The 22883-nt window shown below is 38.0% G+C and overlaps 1 long non-coding RNA gene across 7 annotated transcripts in view; it reads left to right on the top strand.

Annotated features, from left to right (window-relative positions):
- Nucleotides 1-22883, top strand: part of LOC149135357 (uncharacterized) — an 86532-nt gene that overhangs the window by 31883 nt on the left and 31766 nt on the right. For 3 of the 7 annotated variants that reach the window (XR_016242385.1, XR_016242384.1, XR_016242379.1), the window contains 2 exons: nt 4805-4981; nt 5078-6259. This is a non-coding gene — a long non-coding RNA (uncharacterized LOC149135357). Of the gene's footprint in view, nt 1-4804; nt 4982-5077; nt 6260-14390; nt 14507-22883 lie in introns of those variants that run through there. The other 4 variants (XR_016242383.1, XR_016242382.1, XR_016242381.1 and 1 more) reach the window with 3 other exon arrangements.

The raw sequence follows: 22883 nt of genomic DNA, 5'->3' as shown, positions 1-22883 counted from the left end.
CAACATCACCGTTGTCGTCGTCACCACATCCATCACCATCATCAACACACACACATACATACACATACATATATATACACATACTTATATGTCCCCAACATACTTATACATACACATATACATGCATATACATGTACATAGACATATACGTACACATACGGCTGTGGCTGTGATAAGGAGCTTGCTTCCCAACCATATGGTTCAAAGTTCACTCCCACCGCATGGTACCTTGGTCAAGTCCAACCAAAGCCTTGTGAGTGGATTTAGTAGATAGAAACTGAAGGAAGCACATTGTATATGTAAATATAGGTGTGTGTATGTGTGTTTATGTTTGTCACATCAGTGTTAGTTTGTTTATGTCCCCATAATGTAACGGTTTGGCAAAAGTGACCAATAGAATAACTACCATGCTTTGAAATAAAAGAATTCCTAGAGAGTTGATTCATTCAACTAGAATTCCTGAAGGTGGTGCCCCAGCATGGCCGCAGTCAAATTAGCAAAATAAGTAAAATCTAAAAGATACATAAATAATGGTACCTGATGTGGTCTTTCAGTTTAACAGAAATAGCAGCATTGAAATTACCTACAGACCACACCCTACCCGATAGCCTGGAGTTCCATGGCACGGATTTTCAACGCCCAGAGGTGGAACGGGGGTCGGGGAGGGGGGTCGGAATAGAGACACCTTTGGCATCCCTCGCTTAATTAATAGGCATGACACACCAGGGGGAATTTTGCAGCCAGGTGGGGAGGGGACATGTCACAGCCCCGTCTCTTGCTATGTCACTGACCGTTGGTCTGTGGTCACGAATTGAAGCTGGAAATATTGATGCTATTCGACAATGCCCAGGTGGACATGTCAATTATTAGACGCTCACCCACTTTTATTTTTGTATTATTTATTTTAATCAAGTACAATATTTAATTTATTTTAAAGCTTTGCGCTTAGCCTGTCAGTGCCTTTCACTAGTTCGCTGACACTGGTTGTCAAGCAAGGTGTGGGAGACAAACAAAGAGGCACATACAGACATTTACTTGCTTACTGCCTGATCGGCACTCGTGCCAGTGGAACGTTAAAAGCACATCCGAGCATGATCATTGGCAGGGCCATGGATTGGCTCCCGTGCTGGTGACATGTGAAAAGCATCATTTGAGTGTGATCGTTGCCAGTGTCGCCTTACTGGCACATGTGCCAGCTGCATGTGAAAAACCACATTCGAGCGTGGTCGTTACCAGTGCCACCGGACTGGCTCCCGTGCAGGTAGCACGTAAAAAACACCATTTGAGCGTGGTCGTTGCCAGAACCGCCTGACTAGCCCTCGTGCCGGTGGCACGTAAAAGCACCCACTACACTCTCAGAATGGTTGGCGTTAGGAAGGACATCCAGCTGTAGAAACTCTGCTAGAACAGATTGGAGCCTGGTGCAGCCTCTGGTTCACCAGTCCTCAGTCAAACCATCCAACCCATGCCAGCATGGAAAGCGGACGTTAAACGATGATGATGATGATGGGTTTCCACACAGTTTATGTCAACAAAGTTCACAAGGCATCGGTTGGCCAGGGGATATAGTAGAAGGTTCTTACCCAACATGTCATGCAAAGGGGCTGAACCTAGAATCCTGTACTTGCAAAATAAACCTCTTAATCACACAGCTATGGCTATGCCTTATTTATTTACTTGTAAAAGTGTCTCTAGACTACTAAGTTTGCAACAACAGATTATGATTTTGCTAAAAATAAATAAATAAACAAATAAGAAAAAAGGGAAGAAAAAATTAAAATTAAAAAAACAGCTTTTCAAAATTTTAAACTCCTTCCTCTAATATTTTAGTTTTAACTTTTTTGAAATTCTTTTGGGGAGATACCATTTTAAAAAACATATGGATTACAATTTTGAATATTATTCCATTACTTTTTTTCAAAATTCTAACGTTGATTGTCTGTGATAATTTTCCACGTTCAATTTGTCACTCTAAACCAGAAGCATGATGTCTTGTAGACACAAACGCAATGGAATGAGTCAACAAAACAAATTCATTGATCTTCAAATCAACAAATGACAACATCCTTCCCCTCCCCAGTCATTTTTTTTGTTTGCATCTCTCTCTCTCTCTTTATTAATGGTTTCAAATATTGACAAAAAGTCAGCAAATTTAGGAGAAAAGCTAGGTTGATTACACTGACCACCCCCTTCAAAACAAAAAACACAATTCAACTGGTACTTATTTTATCAACCCCACAAAGGATTAAAGGCAAACCTGTGTGGTGGAGCTTGAACTCACAATGTTATTTGAAAGAAATACTGCTAGTCATTTTTCTCTGACGCTAATAGTTCTGCCAGTTTGGCTGCCTTCGACATTTTTATTAATGAGAAAATAAAATGAAGCTTGCATCATTTTAATTTTTATTTCTCCGTCGCCTTTCTGGCACTTGTGCCCACGGCATGTGTAAGGACTTTCGAGCGAGATCGTTGCCAGTGCCCCTGGACTGGCTCTTGTGCGGGTGGCATGTAAAAAACATCATTTTGAGCGTCGCCGTTGCCAGTACCGCCTGACTGGCCTTCGTGCAGGTGGCACGTAAAAGCACCCACTACACTCTCTGAGTGGTTGGCATTAGGAAGGGCATCCAGCTGTAGAAACTCTGCCAAATCAGATTGGAGCTTGGTGTAGCCATCTGGTTTCACCAGTCCTCAGTCAAATCATCCAACCCATGCTAGCATGGAAAGCGGATGTTAAATGACGATGATGATGATGATGAAATCTCAAGAATTGGAAACCCTCAATTTTACTTAAACATCCCACAATCCATCCATCCCTCTTATCAATCCTCACAGCTCTTCCCCTACCCAGGAGAATCACTGGATTAATCTATTTCTCATTGTCTGGTATTGATTTCCAACTATATTCCCCATAGTCTGTTATTGATTTTCTAACCCAGTCAATATAGCTACATATTCAAGTCAATATAGCTCTATATTCATTCATATAAACCAAATATCATCTTTTCACATTATTTCACGGTCTTTAAGCAGTGAGATGGCAGAATCGTTAACATGCTGGACAAACTGCTTAGCAGCATGTCTTCAGTCTTTACGTTCTGTGATCAAATTCCACCAAAGCTGATTTTGCTTTTTCATCTTTTTGGGGTTGATAAAATAAAGCTTCCAACTGAACGCTGGATTTGACGTAATTGATTTAGTCTCACCTCTAAAACTGCTGGCCTTGGGCCAAAACTTGAAACCATTATTTCAAGGAAGATATTTTATTTTTAAAATATTGCAACCCTTTTGTTTACCATATTTCTGTTGGAATACTCTTCGTTTCAATTAATTTTGAAAGATAATGAAAAAATTTAACAAAATAGCTTCTTTATTATTAACCTGTGTAAGGCAGCGAGCTAGCAGAATCGTTAGCACACCAGACGAAATGCTTAGCGGTATTTTGTTTGCCGCTATGTTCTGAGTTCAAACTCTGCCGAGGTTGACTTTGCCTTTCATCCTTTCTGGGTCGATAAATTAAGTACCAGTTGAGTACTGGAGTCGATGTAATCGACTTAATCCCTTTGTCTGCCCTTGTTTATCCCCCTCCCCCCAAATTTCGGGCTTTGTGCCTAAATTAGAAAAAGTTATTTAGTGAGAAATCAGCACATACCATCAAAGTGATAGTGGGGCTCCAACTATATAAAACCCAATATGGCCAACAACTTGACCTTCTCAGTATTTGAACTCAGAACAAAGTTGAACTGCCATTAAGTATTTGGCCCTGTGTACTAATGATTCTGACAACTTGCCACCATAGTTTTAAATTAAATATCAATTGATATATCATTCCGGTCAATCTGTTTCACTTTATATCAGTTTCTTGCCCTGATAAGAAATCATCTCATCATTCCAGTACAAAGCTCAGAGATTATGCAATCTCTCTCTCTCTCACTCTCACTCTCTTTCTCTCTCTTTCCCTCTGTTTGTCTCCCTTCCCCTCTCTTTTCCCCCTCTTTTCTCTATCTCCCCTCTCCTTCACTCCTCTCTTCTATCTCTCCCTCCTTTCTCTCCTCTTCTTCCATCTCACTCCATCTCTCTCTCTCATTCTCTTTCCCTCTCTCTCTCTCTCTCTCTCTCATTCTCTTTCCCCTCTCTCTCTCTCTCACTTTCTCTCTCTCTCTTTCTCTCTCTCTTTCTCTCTCTCTCTCTCTCTCTCTCTCTCCCACTCTCTCTCTCTCTCTCTCTCCCTCTCCTGCTCTATACTTTCTTCAAAATTACAACTTCTCACGATCTCCTCACAAACTGCTCCTTGAGGTAGTTACGGACTTTTTTACAATGTGGTAAGTAGCTTGCTTACCAGCCACATGGTTCTGGGTTCAGTCCCACTGTGTGGCACTTTGGTCAAGTGTCTTCTACTATAGACTTGGGCCGACCAAAGCCTTGTGAGTGGATTTGGTAGACGGAAACTGAAAGAAGCCTGTCGTATATATATGATGTATATATGTGTGTGTATGTATGTATGTGTGTGTGTATTTATCCCCCTAACATCGCTTGACAACTGATGCTAGTGTGTTTACATCCCCATAAATTAGCAGTTTGGTAAAAGAGACCAATAGAATAAGTACTAGACTTACAAAGAATAAGCCCTGGAGTCGATTTGCTCGACTAAAGGCGGTGCTCCAGCATGGCCACAGGCAAATAACTGAAACAAGTAAAAGAATAAAAGGATAAAAGACTATGTTGTTAATTTTTAGACTATTTTCAGAATGTTTCCCTTTTAATTCTTCTATTTATTAAAAAAATTTTTTTTTTTTACTGCTTTCAGCTATCGAATTGTGTCCATGCTGGAGCACCACCTTCAAGTGTATTAGTTAACTACAGCAACTCCATTACTTTGTCTGATACGTATCAAACTTATCGGCCACAAGAAGACGGGAGGCATAAATGAATCAGGCAAGATTAGGACTCAGAACAAAACAAATCCATATTCAGGCACCACAAGGTATTACTGCATTTTTCTTGTCCTTCTTCTAGAAATCAGACACCTTCTTACATAAAGAAATCAATATCTATTTATAAAGTTATCCTCTTATTACAGACCTAACCCATGCAAGCATGGAAAAGGAGATGTTAAAACTATGGTGATAATGATGAAGATGATGATGATGATGATGATGAGAACAGGTATTCATTTATTGTTGTGAAAGAACTGCATTTTAAAATAATAACATTTTAATGACAAAAGAAATAAAACCCAGTTCATCAGACACTCGTTAACAATGTTTTATAAATACACAAATATTGTTATGTGAAATGTCTTGACAAGTGTCTATATATATGGTAGGCGATCAAATCAATGTATTTGCAACCGGTTTATAACAGGAAAGTGATCCCTTTGTGATAATTTGGCCAGGTTTGCAACTTGGACAGGTGTGTTAATGCATTTTTTTTTTTTTTTGCTGTGTAGTATTAATGATTACACACATGGAGTCAACGTTGATCATTTGATCGGAAGTCTTATGCAATTAACCAATTTTTCATAGTAGGCTACATCATCATCATCATCATCGTCTGCTTTCCATGCTGGCATGGGCTGGTCAGTTTGACAGGATCTGGCAAACTGTAAGGTTACATTGAACTCCAATGTCAGTTTTGGCATGGTTTCTACAGCTGGATGCCCTTCCTAACGCCAACCACTTTACAGAGTGTACTGGGTGATTTTTTTTTTCATGGCACTGATACTAATGGTAACTCACAAGACAGGAAAAAAAACTGGAAAAGGGAAAAATCCCTTTGACAAAGTGGGAGGTGGCATTCTGCCAGGTGTTGAGAAGCTAAAGTATGATTGAAATGGATTAAAGATAAAAGATGAGAGAAAGAAGACGAGAAAGTGTGTATAGTATTAATATATAATTCATGCATAAAGCTGTTGGCATTCTCTCTCTCTCTCTCAGTTTCCCCTCTCTCTTTTCTCTCTCCTCTCCCCTTCTCTCTCTCTCTCTTTCTCTCTCTCTCCTTCTATTTCTCCCTATATGTGCTTAAGACTTGTTTTCCTTTCATGTTATTTATGTTGCGACACAGCTTTAGGTATTTCTAGTTTACTAGAAATCATTTGATCAGAAAAGTTGGCAATAATAACTTGGTTGATTTATGTGTTGGTCCCATGATTAAGAAAAGAACCAGTTTTTATTTCACTTTTTTTTTTTTTTGTTCACTTTAAATCTTGTTGATTAACTGAGTGATGAATAAAATATGAAATAAAGTTCATTGAGTGAAAATTGATGGAAGACTTGAACATTCTTCAATCAAGCTAACCAATAAAGGGACAAGCTGTTATTATCATATGTACCATGCATGATGCATTAAAAAAAAAAAACAGCTGTAAATATGTGATTTGCAGGTGAAAAATATTAGTCACTAGCTAATGTTATGTTCAAGTTTTTCAACAAGCACAAGAGACAACTTTGGATATGTTTCGGTTTTATTCTGACCTCATCAGTGAAGCACAACTTTTGCCAGTCAAGTGATGAAAGAATTATCAAGTAAATGCATGAAATCATACAGTTGTTGGTTTACGAAAATAGAATTATTTAGTGTTTATATAATTAGTGTCTATATAATTCAGTGTTTATATAATTCAGAAATGGAATTATATAGTGTTTATATAATTCCATTTCTCTAACTAATCAATAGAGAAATTATCTCTGAAAAAATCTTTGTCATTGTTGTCATTGTTGTCATCACCGTCGTCATTTGCCTTCATTGTTGTTATTGTTGTTGTTGCTGTCATTGTTATTGTTGTCATCACTGTCATTGTTGTTATTGTTGTCATCACCCTTGTTGTTGTTATTGTTGTCATCACTGTCATTGTTGTTGTCATCGCCGTCATTGTTGTCATCACTACCTCTGCCACTGCCATTATTGTCATCATCAGTTTTGCATCCACTTTTCAGTGCTTGCATGGATCAGACTGAATTCACTGAGGCAGGTTTTCTGTGACAGGATGCCTTTGCTGTCACCAACCTTCAAGTTTCTAAGCAAGGTAATAGTTCTCCCATGACCAAACCCTGCAGAGTTGTTGGTGTTAGGGAGAGCATCCAGCTATAAAATCCCTAAAATCCCTGCCAAAACAGACACAGTAGCCCTTGGGTAAATTTTCTTCCTGGCCAGCTCCTGTCAACCATCCAACCCATGCATGCATGGAAGATGGACGTTAAACAATGATGATGATGATTCTAAATGAATGACATTGCTTGTGTGTGTGTGGGGGGTGCATGTTTGTCTTTCCTTATCTTGACATTGCGTGATTCTTGTAAACGAGTGTCACTGTTATACAAGCAATGTTGTTCATTTCCAATATTCTGAAAAATACATGTCTGGTCAAGGGGAAATGTTGGTTTCAAATTTTGGCACTAGGCCAGCAATTTTGTGGGTGTGGGTGGGTAAATCGATTGCATCAAACCGGTGCTCTGTTTGTACTCTTATCTTCTCAACCCCAAAAGGATGAAAGGCAAAGTTGACCTTGGTAAGATTTGAACTCTGAACATAAAGACAAATGAAATGCCACTAAGCATTTTGCCTGGCCTGCTAATGATTCTGCCAGATCACCATCCTGGTCAAGAGGAAATATTACCTTACTTGAAAACTGATGAGGGTTGGTGACAGGAAAGGTATCTGGCTATCGAGAAGCTGTCTCAATAAAATTCCATCCAACCCATGCAAGCATAGGAAAGCGGACATCAAAATAATGACGATGATGATGACAACAATGACGATGACGACGATGCTGATGATGATGATGGGTGTGGTTTGGAGATAAAAAGCCCTTGAATTGATACCAACCAATATCAAAATTGGAGTCTATCAGTCTGGGATTAAATTCCCTGTCTAGAGATGTGAGATTTATTTTTGCCTTTTCTACAGGAAATATCTATTAATTAACTAATTACCCTCACTATCAATATGTCACAACAAATTAACAATAAGTTCCCCCACACACACATACCTGTAAAATCCTTATGTCTTTCACCAGCTGGGTTTTTTTTTTTTATTAGTCATTTTGCTTTTGTTTCAGTGATTTATATATCAAAAGAGACTAATCGCTGTAACATAATCCAGTATTTGACTTTTTTAAAGCCGCTACCAATAAACATTATACATAGAGCCCCTTGCTAAAGAGCTGATAAAAGCATGACACAAAGTGGGGTGGGGGGAAAATAGATAAGATTGTATTAAAGTTCTGTAGTTTCTGAGATAATGATGTACAAGTAAATAGGTATCTTTATGAGAAAAACATTATTGAAACAATGTGAAAAAACATTGAATGAACTTGCAAGTTAATTTTTTTTTTTTTTACAACAAGCCCTTCATTCTTATCTGTAGCTATTATCATCATCATCATCATCATCATCATCATCATTTGACATCTGTTTTCCATGCTGGCATTGGTTGGATGGTTGGATAGAAGCTGGCAAGGCCAGGAGCCACAACAGGTTCCATTGCCTGTTTCGGCATGGTTTCTACAACTGGATGCCCATCTTAATGCCAACCACTTTACAGAGTTTACTGGGTGGTTTTTTTTTTGTGGCCCCCACCACCACTAGTGTTTCTTACATGGAACCATTAACTCTAACTGCCATTTGGTAATTATGGTACATCACTTGAGGCAGAGATAATTTTAATATGCCAAGAATTTACATTGTACAGCAGGCAAGTCAAACACACAGCCCCTTTTTCAAGCACAAGTGTGGCCTGTGAGTGGCATTGCTGGAGATTTAAAAATAACGAACCCAAAAAATTTTCAATAAAATTAATAATTAATAAAAATAAAGGTTTAAAAAATTTTTTTATTTAATAATAAAGAACTGATATTATAAAATTTAAATTATGCAGCCTTCATGGCAACATGTATGTGAGCCATGCAGCCCATAGAGACCCTGCAGTTTGACATACCTGTTGTATGGTATTTGACATACCTGTATTTGTCCATTGTTGTATTTGTCCAATGCCAATGGTCATTTTGGGTTATCTCTCTTAGCTCATTTTTGCTTAAACAATGTTTTTTTTTGGGTGGGGGGTTTGCGTCTGTTGTCGTTCTTCCTGTGGAGAGTGAGGCATTCAGAAGAGAATCAATGACGACAATGACTGTATCGTGACTAATTCCTGATTGTCACCATTTTAGGAATCAGCTCAGCTGTAAAGTAGTAGTACTGCAGCTGGGTTAATTAATGCTGCAGTTGGGTTTACTGAAATTGAGATGATGGTGATGATGATGACGATGATGATGGTGATGGTGAGGGTGATGATGATGATTATGATGATGATGCATTAATAAACTGCATTAACTTCGCTGCACATTTTTACTGTATTATTTGTCACCATCATTGTTCGTCATCATCATCATCATCATCATCATCATCATCATCACCATCATTTAACATATGTCTTCCATGCTGGCATGAGGTAACATGGTTTAACAGGATCTGATAAGCCAAAGGACTGTGTCAGGCTCCAATTGCCTGTTTTGGCATTGGTTTTCTACAGTCAGAAGCCTTTCCTATCGCCATCCGCTTTCCAGGATGAACTGGGGGTGCTGTTTTTCGTGACCCCCCCCCCCCGACACTACACTACAAGTGAGGTCAGCATGCACCATGCAAAACATAGTAAAGAAAGGAAAAGGAAACACCCTTTATAGCTGAGTGGGGTGGGTGTATACGAGAGGGAGAGGGAGCAGTGGTTTTATGCCGGGGGGTTGAAGGCCAAAGTATGACAGAGGGACAAGCCCAAGTGTCTTGCCATAGAGGAGATATATGGCTCCTCTCTGCATTACGCGAGGGTGGGTGGTGGTGGTGGTGGTGGTATATCATCATCACTGGAACTGTTATTTACACCTGCAATGCTGCGACACCACCTCGAGAATAAGCACAACTATGCCTCCCTTGGTCTTGATGGTGTTACTTATCTGTTTCTCAAATGTGGTGGGTTCTTTCTTTTGCACCAGCTTTCATTCTTGTTCCAATTCTGCCTTGATAACTGCATCACTCGAGAGCAGTGGAAAATTGCTAGTATCATTCCCCTGTTCAAAAAGGGTCACCGCACATCACTTGTCAACTACCATCCAGTCAGTCTTACGAGCTGTGTCTCCAAACTGATGTCCTGTGTCAGAAAAACACTCTGGAACTTCTGAGGCTTTCACAGCCTTATTCGACCCTCACAGTTTGGATTTATCCCTAACTGCAGGGAACTCATTGAGTTTCTTGAGGACATCACCTGAATCACTCATGGTGGCACATGAGTGGATGTTATCTATCTTGACTTCGTTAAAGTCGTTACTACTGTGCCACACAAATGACACATGGAAAAACTCTCTGCAATGGGTGTGAAAGATGACTTCTACAACTGGTTGAAGTCCTTCACTCTTGGTCGAAAAGAAGTAGTCATGGTTCTAGGACATTATTCTTCACCCTATGCGATGACATCTGGTGTACCACAGGGATCCGTTCTTGGATCCCTGTTGTTTTTTGCATATATTAATAACATAAGTGTCAAATTGAAGAATGTTACAGTGCTGAAACATGCAGATGCCATCAAGTTGTCCCTTGAGATGAAAAGAACAGATCCTATACGCTGTAGATCTTTCCTGCAATCAGACCTAGACACAATGCAGCAATGGATTACTGACTGGCAACTCAAACTGGCTGTGGTCAAGTGTGTCACCATGCATTTTGGAGGAAAAACCCAGTTTTCACATTCCTCCCTCAACAATACCAATCTTAAAAAGTTTGTTAGTGAGTGTGACCAGGCTGTTGTATTTAACAGCGATCGGTGTTGGACAAACTACATCTCTAAAATTGTCAAGAAAGTTGAGGGTGAGCATCACTCAGTGAGACCTTTGTCAACCATTCTCCTGCTATCTATTTAAAGCTGCATATGACTATGGTACGTCCTCACTTAGAGTTTGCATCACCAGTAAGGGACTCCTATCTTGCTCAGCATGTGCCACCAGACGAATACCTGCTGTCAGGCATCTACCATACCCTGAATGTCTTGCTTTCCTGGGTATGGACACATAAAAAATCTGATGTCTGGTAACTGACTTGGTAGACACCATCAAGATTATCCACCATCTTTCCAACAACAGCCTTGGGCACCTTTTTGAATTCCATTTGACAAACACTCTTGGACATGCTTGCGGAATCACAAAACAACACAGCACCCATGACTTCCGAAAACATTCCTTCATGCTCGGAATTGCTGAAGCATGGAATAAAATACCTACAACAGTCGTTAGCTGTTGAGACACTACGTCCTTCGAAACTTCCATGCTTCCTGAAATTCACCAACAGTACCCCTACTTTTTCTTTTGGTTTGTTTTGAAGACTTTTTCACTGTTCACTTCCTGTGCACATCCTGTGTACAGTTTATGAAGTTTTGTTTGCTTTTTTTCTGATGAGCTGTAGTGCACCTGAGCAGCACAATATACAATAGGGGATGAAGTTAAAATAATAGACAGGGAACAACACTGGAAAATACGAAAACTAAAAGAAGCAGCACATATGCTAGGACACAACAACCTCCTAAGCAGACCGAGTGCAGATATGAATAGCATATGGGAACCGGTATTGAGGAAGGATAGAAAAATAATAGATTTATAAGCCTTAAAATTCACCCCATAACTGCCCACGGGCATATGGCGTAGTGGTTAAGAGCGCGGGCTACTAACCCCAAGGTTCCGAGTTCGATTCACGGCAGCGACCTGATTAATAATAGTAATAATAATCATAATATAATAATAATATAATAATAGTAACATCGTTAGGAATGAGAACCCAGGTTCGAAATTTCCCCAAGACACCTGACGAAGGCTGGAGGGTATATCAGCCGAAACGTTGTGTTAACAACAAACAAGATGAGGACGAATATCCGTCAAATGTAGATAATGTAAATAATGTACAATAGGCTTGTTATTGTATATATGTGTATGTATATATATTCACATATATATATATTTATTTATTTATTTATTTATGTAAATACACACACACACACACACACACACACACATCTTCTCACCTCTTTCTCTTTGTCCTCCTCCATTGAAATTCTATCTATTTCCTCACATTGACTTTCCTCTTTCACTGCTTATGCCACTTACTTGTCCACACACACACACACACACACACACACACACAAATACACACACACAAGTACACACACAAATACACATGCATGTGTGCACACACAAATACACACATACACACACACACATAAATATACACACATGCGTGCACACACACATGCACATACACGCACATACACACAAATGCACATGCACATACACACATGCACGTATGCAAACATACACAAATACACACACATGCGTGCACACACACATGCGTGCACACACACATGCACATACACACAAATGCACATACACACATGCACGCATGCACACATACACAAATACACACACACATAAATACACACACACATACACACAAATACACATGCATATACACACATGCAGACATACACACACATACACGCGTACACACGTGTACACACACGCACACAAACATTCAAAACATTTCTCCTGACAATTTCCCTTAGACTGCCTGTACATATGGCAATCTGCTTCAGCCATTCACACAACTACACTGAGTGTTCCTCGAATATTATTGATTCTCTTCTGCCTCAGCCTCAGCCTCTCTCCCTCGCTTTGCAGTCATGGAAACCATTCTTCACACATTGATAACAGCTGCTACTGCTGCTGCTGCTGCTGCTGCTTCGGGCTGCAATCAGATACATACCAGTGCATCTTCAATGTTGACCTGGCTTCCGCAAATGTTTATGGTTCACTTTGATGAACTCGGATGTTGATATCAATTATTATTTTTAAGATGGGAGACATGGATGTAGAGCATGTAACCAATGGCAACGTAACCTGATGCGATCTGTGGAGATTGATTCTGACACAATTATGGGGGGGGGTGAATTTGGGAGTGGGGGTGCATGCATGATGAGAGAGAGGGGGGGAGAGGGGGATTTTAATTTATTTAAACTGGTAAAAATACTAATTAATCAAAGTAGACTGCTAAGTCAATTTTATATGTTCAATTTAATGATTGGAAAATAGCATGACATCATTAAGGGAGGAATTCATTGCAATCTAATAATTGGCAATATGTTGGTTGGTTTGGTGGGTGGTTGGTTGGTTGGTTGGTTGGCTGGTTGGCTGGTTGGTTGGTTGGTTGGTTGGTTAGTTGCTTGATTGGTCAGTTGGTTAGTTGCTTGGTTGATCAGCTGGTTGGTTGGCTGGTTGGTTGGTCGGTTGGTTGGTCATTGATTGGTCGGCTGGTTGGTCGGTTGGTTGGTCGGTTTGTGGAATGGTTGGTTGGCTGGTTGGTTAGCTGCTTAGTTGGTTGCTTACTTGCTTGGCTGATTGGTTGGTTGGCTGGTTGGTCAGCTGGTTGGTTGATTGGTTGGTTGGTCGGCTGTTTGGTTGGTTCAATGAATCAACTCCAGTACTTTTTTTTTTAAACCTGATACTTATTCTATCAGTCTCTTTTGTCAAACTGCTAAGTTACAGAGATGTAAACCAACCAAGACCAGTTCACAAGTGGTCTGGAAGACAAACTCAGACACACACACACATATAAAGACACATACGACAGGCTTCTTTTGGTCTTCTACCAAAGCCTGAGGTTATAGTAGAAGACACTTGCCCAAAGTGTCATACTGTGGGACTGAACCCAGAACCATGTGGTTGAGAAACAAACTTCTTACCACACAGCCACACCGGCACCTCATAATAATAATGGTAGTGCCGCTGGACTGGCTCCTGTGCAGGTGGCACGTAAGAAACACCATTTTGAGCGTGGCCTTTGCCAGTACCGCCTGACTGGCCTTCATGCCGGTGGCACGTAAAAGCACCCACTACACTCTCGGAGTGGTTGGCGTTAGGAAGGGCATCCAGCTGTAGAAACTCTGCTAGATCAGATTGGAGCCTGGTTCAGCCATCTGGTTCGCCACTCCTCAGTCAAATCATCCAACCCATGCTAGCATGGGAGGCAGACCTTAAACGATGATGATGATGATGATGATGATGATGATGAAATAAAAGTTTTTTATTATTTTGAAAAAATTAATCAAAACAAAACCAGTGTATTTTAACAGGAATGTTGAAACATAAGAGTTGAGAATAAACTAGATTTGTCTAAACTAAATTCCGATGTCTAATAACTGTTCCACACTGACAGTTTTTCTTGCTGGTAGTTTATTGTAGGTGGAGTAAAATTTGATAACAGTAATTCTTCTAAGAAGTAACTCTATAGCTTCAAATATCATTCTCCTCATTGTTTTAACTTTGTAAGTCAGAATATTGAAATTTTCGGCTTGTATATATTATCCAGCCAGAAAGATGATCCTTGGAAACACATCTATTTTAGAATAGCACCAACAGACGAAAATGTAATGAAATTCCTGCCGACAGAACAAAAGTCAAAGGAGACCATTGATAGAACGAACTTTTGTTATAAGTGTTTGTTTTTTTTTCAGACAATATATTTATACAACCATCAAGGGCTTTTGTAACATTAAGAATAAAAAAAAAAAAATAATGCAACTTATCTAATGGTTGGTCAGACATTAGATAAATGGGTTTAGAAGAGGTCTCACATTACATAATCAAACAAACAAGAAACAATGTTTGTGTGTGTGTGTGTGTGTGTGCAGAGGGAGAGGGAGAAGAGGTAATTCAACTTGTGAATAGGTTAGGTTTTCAATAGAGTTTCCTCTCAAAAAAATCGTTATTTCGTGGCATCTACCCAAAGACATTTTTTTTGCATTTGATTTTCATTTTAGTATTTATTTACCTTTCCTTATTGTTAGATGCGTATATTCTTTTATTATTTTACTTGTTTCAGTCATTTGACTGCGGCCATGCTGGAGCACTGCCTTTTTAGTCAAACAAATCAACCCCAGGATTTATTCTATGTAAGCCTAGTTCTTATTCCGCCGCTGTCTTTTGCCAAACCGCTAAGTTACAGGGATGTAAACACACCAACATTGGAGGGGGGGACAAACACACACACACACACATATATATATATATATATATATATATATATATATATATCATCATCATCATTTAACGTCTACTTTCCATGCTAGCATGGGCTGGATGATTTGATTGAGGACTGGTGAACCAGATGGCTGCACCAGGCTCCAATCTGATTTGGCAGAGTTTCTACAGCTGGATGCCCTTCTTAATGCCAACCACTCCGAGAGTATATATACTAGCTGGTGTACCCAGTAATTCCCGGGTGTAAAGAATGTTTTATTGAAATGCCTTATTTCTCTGATATAAGAAAGCAATTTCATTATAAAGTATAAAAGTGATATTGTCTGCAAAAATTAGAAATAGGACACACAAAAGAAAATCAATATTCAAAGTAATCGAACATAAACATGAAATGGGTTATTTCCCTTAAGTGTTTAAAAAAATATTGTACAGGTGCTATGGGTTATTTTCCTTGGGTGTTTAAAAAAAAATTAGTTATATGAGGTAGATATAAAGGTCTCTTCCAGGGGCTGTATTATCGATTTTTTCAACGATCTAAGTATGTCACTAGTTTTCCAGACATGAGTACTACTCACGTGTCAAGTTTCATCAAAATCAATAAAACGATGTAGGAGGAGTTAGCTAACAACGCCACAAACAAACACACATTAATTTTCCACATAATCAGTAGATATATATATATATATATATATGTACATATATATATTAGTTGGAATCTATTTATTACATCTACTCCCGGAATTTGAAGGTGGTCTCTATATGTAAGGAATATATTAAAGATATTATAGATAAATTCCATGATCTCACAAAAAAAAAAATCAAATGGAAAGCCTTTTTCTTTAACAAATACAATGGTACAGAGGAAAATAAACCAGGAACCAGCAAAGAATTCTCAGAAAGAATTTTAAATCCACAAAAATCCCACCTGCAAATAAGATATTAGAAAATTTTGAAGACAATCTTTGGAACTTACTACCTAATATTAAGTTTAAGAAAAATATTCCAATGAAAAATCATCTAAGATTTTTGAGGAATAAGGTTAACCAATTCAAACTAGTTCAGGGTATTATAGTCCAATCTGATAAAACAGGAAACCTGTATGATGTAAATATTGATTTCTACCATCAACTGCTACACAAAGAAATAACTAAGAAATACAAACTCGTAAATCTAGATGTTCTAAAAGCCAACAACTTAAAAGCTAAGAAAATAATGAGTGATTATAAAATCGATGATGTCACTGAAATATACCAACCGTCTAGACCCAGGGTAACTCTGAAGAATCATAAGCCAAATTTCCATTCCCTGTAAATCCGACATTGGGAAACTTAGTAAATTCATTTTGGATAAATATCTTAATTTCCTTAAATCTAAAATTAAACTCCACCCATGGTTGAACACACTGGACACTATTAAATGATTTAAATGCTTAACAGATGAGGAAAAAAATCTAAATTTATCCCATTCGATATTGATGGTTATTATCAATCGATTAAACCTCGTCTACTTATCCGATGATCAGTTATTATTTCTAACATTATTAAAATTAGTTATGCTGTCATGTGAGTTATTAAGAGGATCTAACGAAATCGGAGAAGATTTGTTTGTAAAGTGATTTTGTTTCATGTTACTATTTATGTTTATTTTTTTCTCGTAATTATTGTCTGTATGATTAGATATATTATCATTGCAAGAAATGGAAGAGTACAATTCTAAAACATCAACAACAATAAATTGAACCCCAGAGCAGCCAAAATCACAGGTCCTTTAACAAGTGCCCAGTGAGCCTCTGTGATAAGCTCTCTACCCATATGTGTTTGTATGTGTGGGTGTATTGATCTAAATCCACACAATATACAGCTATCTACTCCAATTCCGAGATAAACTAAGGTCAAAACGATTTCTATTTACTCAAGAACCGATGTTCAACAAACTGGAAGATAGTCGAGAGAATTATGTACAGGTCAGAACAGCGGGAAAATAAAAATAAATTCCTCTTTTCTTTTTTTTTCTTTCTTTTTTTTTTTTTTTTTTTTTTTTGATTGGTAACGTTCTGTCTCTGAACTGTGTCTGGCAGATGGTTTCTCCAGCCGCAGGAATGACATCTGCTACTGATTCTACTCTTAGATTAATTAAAGAATATCATTTTCTTCATTCAGAACTGCAGGAAGTCAGCTTTGTTCCTTCGCAATCCTTTCTGTATGTTTAGCTATATTTTTTCCCAACACATCTCTTTCTCTTTCTTTGTCTATCTCTCTCTCTCCCGTCCCTCCTTCACTCCTTATCTGTCTGTCTTTCTCATTCTCTCACTCCCCCTCTCTCTCCTCCCTTTGCTGTCTGTCTTTCTCTCTGTCTCCCTCTCTCTTCTCCCCTCTCCCTCCTCTCTCATTCTTTCATTCAAACAATTTTTTTTTCACCTTTCTGTTTCTTCCATTTTTATTTATTTTTTCTCTCCCTTTCCTTTGTGTTTCTACTTTTATTCACCCCCATTCTCTCTCTCTCTCTCTCTCTCTCTCTCTCTCTTCTATCTTTTCTTTCTCTATCTTCATTCCCATTCTTTTAGACTCCACACTTCCACTTTCCCTTTTTCTCTCAATCAATCCCTCTCTATCTCCATTATCCCATTATTCCATTATTCCATTAGTTTCTAAATACATTCCACTAATCCAAGCAGATACTCAACACAGCTTGTCTTCACCTTATAACTCATTTAATAAACTAAACCCAGCAGATTACCTGGCACCTACTAATAGCCTTTTGTCTTTCTGTATAATCCCTGACATTCCACTTCTATCTTTTACTTGTTTCGACCATTGGACTGTGGCCATGCAAGGGCACTGCTTTGAGGAATGGCTTTAGTTGAACAAATCAACCCCAGTACCTTTTTTTAAAGCCTGGTTTTTGTTTTATCAGTTCCTTTTGTTTGATTGCTAAGTTACTGAGACGTAAACACTAAATCACTAAATTACAAGGACATAAATAAACCAACACTAGTTGTCAAGAAGTGGTGGGGGTATGAACATACCACAAAGATATACATGCAGGTATATACATACATATGCATACACACACACACACACACACACACACACACACACACACACACACACACATATATATACTTTATTGTAATTAAAGCGCATGGCTCAGTGGTTAGAGCATCAAGCTTACAATCGTGAAGTTGTGAGTTCGAATCCCGGACCGGGCTGCATGTTGTGTTCTTGAGCAAGACACTTTATTTCATGTTGCTAAAAATGGGATTTAATTGAATCTGTAGGAAAAAAAAAAAACATTATAATTTAACATATAACAAAGAAGTAAAACATAAAAATTAAGGCAAAAACATATAAAACAAGGATTCTTTCTGTGTGCTATTTTAGCCCTAAGGTCTTCAATATTTGATTTGTTTAACCCTTTTGTTACCGTTTTCTGTTGAGTAGGAACATAAATTGTGACTAAGGTTTGGTGGGAGATTTTAATTCAAAACTTATGAAAACAAGACATTTGTATTCAGAGCCAGAGGTGGTTTCATCTGGGTTCGTATCAAAAGGGTTAAATATCACATGAAGTTTACTATAACAAAAATAGCTACAAGCTGAAAAGTTTGAAGACACACACATAATGTATATATATATATATGTGTGTGTGTGTGTGTAGGTATAGGTTTTGTGATACAAAACTCTTGGCCCTTGAGCCACTCTGTAGCTTCTGCTGATTAATGAAAGAATATATGTTTGTATGTTTATATATGTTTCCCTTTTATTTTCATACCATTTGGATTGCATATAACCACTTTGCTTAATGCTAAATTTGACACTGTTGCTATTGCCAGTAGCACCAGAAATGAATTCAATACAGATTGATTGCAAAGTGGGTAGGATTTTGCCAAGAGGCATAATTAGTTCAAAGAACTTGATAATACTTTGATGGAGGAGGTAAAAAATGATATCAAAATGCTTCCTAAATCCATGTTAAATTTGTCTAATGTCTGACAACAACCAAGTTAACAATGAGGATTTGACTCTTTTGATTACCATATTTCTGTTGAAATATACCATCATCATCATCATCATCATCATTATTGCTTAACGCCTGTTTTCCATGCTGGCATGGGTTGGAACCGCATCAGGTTCCATAGTCTGTTTTGGCATGATTCCTATAGCTGGATGCCATTTTTAATGCCAACCACTCTACAGAGTGTACTGGGTACTTTCTATGTGGTACTCCTACCAGTGCTTCTTATGTGGCACCAACACCAGTGGCTTTTACATGGTACCAGCACCAGTGCTTTCTTGCAATTAATTTTGAAAATTATAAATAATTTAGTAAAGTAATTATTTAGCAAGTGTTTATAAATTAAATTATGCAAATTAATACAAATATAAATTAACATGGAAGTTTTAATTTAGATCACTTTAAAAGAGAAAGGTTTTATCATAGAGTTAAGGGCAGTTTCAAGCAGGTTGGCATGAAAAGGGTTTAGAAAGAATAAGAAAAAAAAAAAATTTGGAATGAAGACTTTCTTGTTGGATTAAATCAAATTAAAGCATAAATTTTGAAAAGCAAAAGCTGAATAGAACTGTACAGTGCTCCAGTATGGTCAAATGAAAGAGCATGGGATTTTTATAGTTTTTGTTGATGTATTCATTTACATAACAGGATTCTGTTTTGTTTGTGTTGTAAAGTGGATTCCTTCCACTGGTGTGATGTGTGACTGCCGTTGTATGGTAGTTGCTGTTTTATGCTAGTAGCCACAGAAGTTACTAGTCATCGGATACTGTTGTATCTCTTTGTACTGGAATAGTAATACACTAACTTCTTCTGTCTTACTATCACTGATAACTCCACAAGACATCAACTAGAACTGTCGACTCTTAGCTCTTCGACTCTCGACCCTCTCTTGATGACCAGCTTCTGGTCTATTTATAATGGGTGGATCCTACCACATTTTACCAGAAGGGGTATACAGTTTCACTATACAACAGTTTAGTAATTAGCAATTAAATTAAACAATCCTTTCTACTATTGGTACAAGGCCTGTAGGAAGTAAATTGCTGCCTTTTGTGGAAGCTTTCACCTCCTTCTTAAGACCAACTGACCCATGCTTGACCATAGTTGGCACAGAACCCTTCTCCACTTCGGTCTACGAATGTCTCATTTGAATATTTGCTATTTACCACTGAGATCTGCACCTATGGTTGGTTTCACCTGGGCTCACGCTCTTGGCTTCCATGCTTGTTGCAGTGCCTTCCTACTCAACCTATTAAATAAAAGCTGATATAAATGATGGCTGGCTGGCTGGTTGGTCATGTGATTTTTTCCAATCATGCTTTATATCATAGAGAGAGAAGTGAGAGAGAGAGAGAGAGAGAGAGAGAGAGAGAGAATGAGAGATACAAAGAGAGAGTTAACAGATGAGAGGGGCAAGATGGCGAGCTGGCAAAAACATTAGCACGCCGGGCGATATTCTTAGTGGTATTTCATCTGTCTTTACGTTTGGAGTTCAAATTCTGCCAAGGTCGACTTTGCCTTTCATCCTTTCGGGGTTGATAAATTAAGTACCAGTTGCATACTGGGGTCGATCTAATCGACTGACCCCCCCTCCCCCAAAATTTCAGGCCTTGTGCCTAGAGTAGAAAAGAATATATGAGAGGGGCAGAATGAGTGTCGTATAAGTTGCTGAAAGGAATTTATTAATTAAAAAATTTCTGTTAGGAATTGCAGATCAATGAAAACAACATAATTTATGAACTATACAAGACAAAGCTTACTTCACTTAAACTTTTTCTTGAAATTTCCTCGGATATCTTTTTTAAGCAATTTCTGCTTTAAACTCTTCCTCGTGTTTGTTAAATGATTTTGTGTGTATGGACTTACATTTCTTAATATAAGATTGCTTTGATTTACTGTAAATGACACTAGTACAACTTGACCGAAAATATACTTTGTTTGTTTTACGGTTATTACTAATGAAGTGAGCTGGCATGATTGTTAGAACGTCTAACTGGAAGCTGTTTACGCTCCAACAAGGTCGGGACAGATGGATTTCTTCAGGCGTCTGTTTTAATTAATTTTGAAAATTATAAAGTGTTTAGTTGAATAGTCTTGTTCGTTATTGATCTGGAACCGAGAACATAAATTAACAAAGAATTTTGATGGATGATTTTTAAATTAGCTAATTTTAAATCAGAAAATTTGTATAACAGAACCAGGGGTTAGTCTCTGACAGGTTGGTATCAAAATGGTTAAAGGATTCTGTTACATATTTGTTTATCTGTGTATTGCTTTTGCTGTTGTTGTTGTTGTTGTTGTTATTGCTCTTGTTGTCATTTAGCCCCAGGTCAATCCCAATCCAGTAGACCTGTGATCAAAAGCATTCCATTTATGCCCATACTGTATTTTTAGAAGTATTAGGAATATATGATTTAAATATGGCCTTTCCGTATTTACAAATGTCAGGCATGATTCAAGGATGATTTGACTGTTATTTCTAGCAGGTCAAGTGACCCTGTAGAGGCTCCTGTCTGTGTCTGAGATTCTCTAAAATACAACCAGTGTCAGTAAACTTATAAAGTAAGTAATTGTTTATCACTAACACAAACACTATTGTCTTTGTTAGTTTCACAAGTGTCATTGTTGCTGCTCTTGATGCAACCAGCGGTTGTGCTTTTATCTAGTATCTTTTACAAAGGACCATTCTTTAAGTTTGGGTTTTGTCCATAGTCAGAGAGATTCCTCGCTAGCTATCCCCAAACCAGTGGGAATTCTAATCAGTTATTAAAGTTGTTGTTGTTTCACGCACACTCACACACACACCAAAATTGAGGAGGAGGAGGAGGGGGAGGAGGAGGAGGAGGAGAACTGCTCTGTTTCTGTTTAAAACTTCCTCTTCTTCTTCTTACCTTCCCACAATTGTAGTCTTGCACCTATCACAGAAAATTGTTACTGCTATCTATCTATCTATCTAGCTATCTATCTTTCTATCTGTCTGTCTGTCTGTCCATATCCATCCACCTGCCCATCTATCCGTCTGTCTGTCTTTCTCTCTCTCTCCCTCTCTCTATCTATCTATCTATCATCTGGAGATAAGAGCAGACACATGGACACATGTTTCTGCCTCAATAGGCATCATCAGCAAGACAATTGCACAACCTTGTCTCCAGTAGTCAAGGGCTTTAAACTTATACAAAACAGAGTAGAACACATTTATGGCCCAGGTAGTTGGCACAATTGAGACAAAAATGAATGACGAGAAACTAGTTATCATTGCAAGTGATATGTATAAGAACAGATTCTCTGTCTTCAGAGGATATATTAGGTTGTCTGGAAAGTTCTGAGCGTTTTTAAGCTAAATCTTTTAATGCTTCATTGAACAAACCTGAAACATAACACAGTTAAAACTTTGGCGTTGCTTGAAGTGGTAGTACATTTCTCCTTTCTTCCTAACTAAAAATAGATTTATTTTTCATTCTGGTCACCCTTTATTGACATTTGAAATGGATAACCAAAAATATTCGCGTTGTAATGCTTTCCTTTTTTAAAAAAAGGAGAAAATGCTGCAAAGACTTGCAAAGACATTTGTGAAGCTGGATGCCCTTCCTTAAACCAATCACTGTACAGAGTGATAATTAATAATTATTTATTAATTAAGAAATTAGACATCATCTCTGACAGCTGTTTCGATTCCAGACCTTTATAACTTAATTACCATAATGAAAGCCATTTAAAAGTCGAATCTCATCAGAGATGGATAAAGATACACAATTAGGTGTTCATATTCCTGCTTGTTGAGTGTATATATATATATATATATATATATATA

Source organism: Octopus bimaculoides, chromosome 6 (assembly GCF_046866305.1).
Source record: "Octopus bimaculoides isolate indiv1 chromosome 6, ASM4686630v1, whole genome shotgun sequence".
Lineage (NCBI taxonomy): Eukaryota > Metazoa > Mollusca > Cephalopoda > Octopoda > Octopodidae > Octopus > Octopus bimaculoides.
Note: the sequence above shows the minus strand (reverse complement) of the source record. Positions and strands in the feature narration are given on the sequence as shown.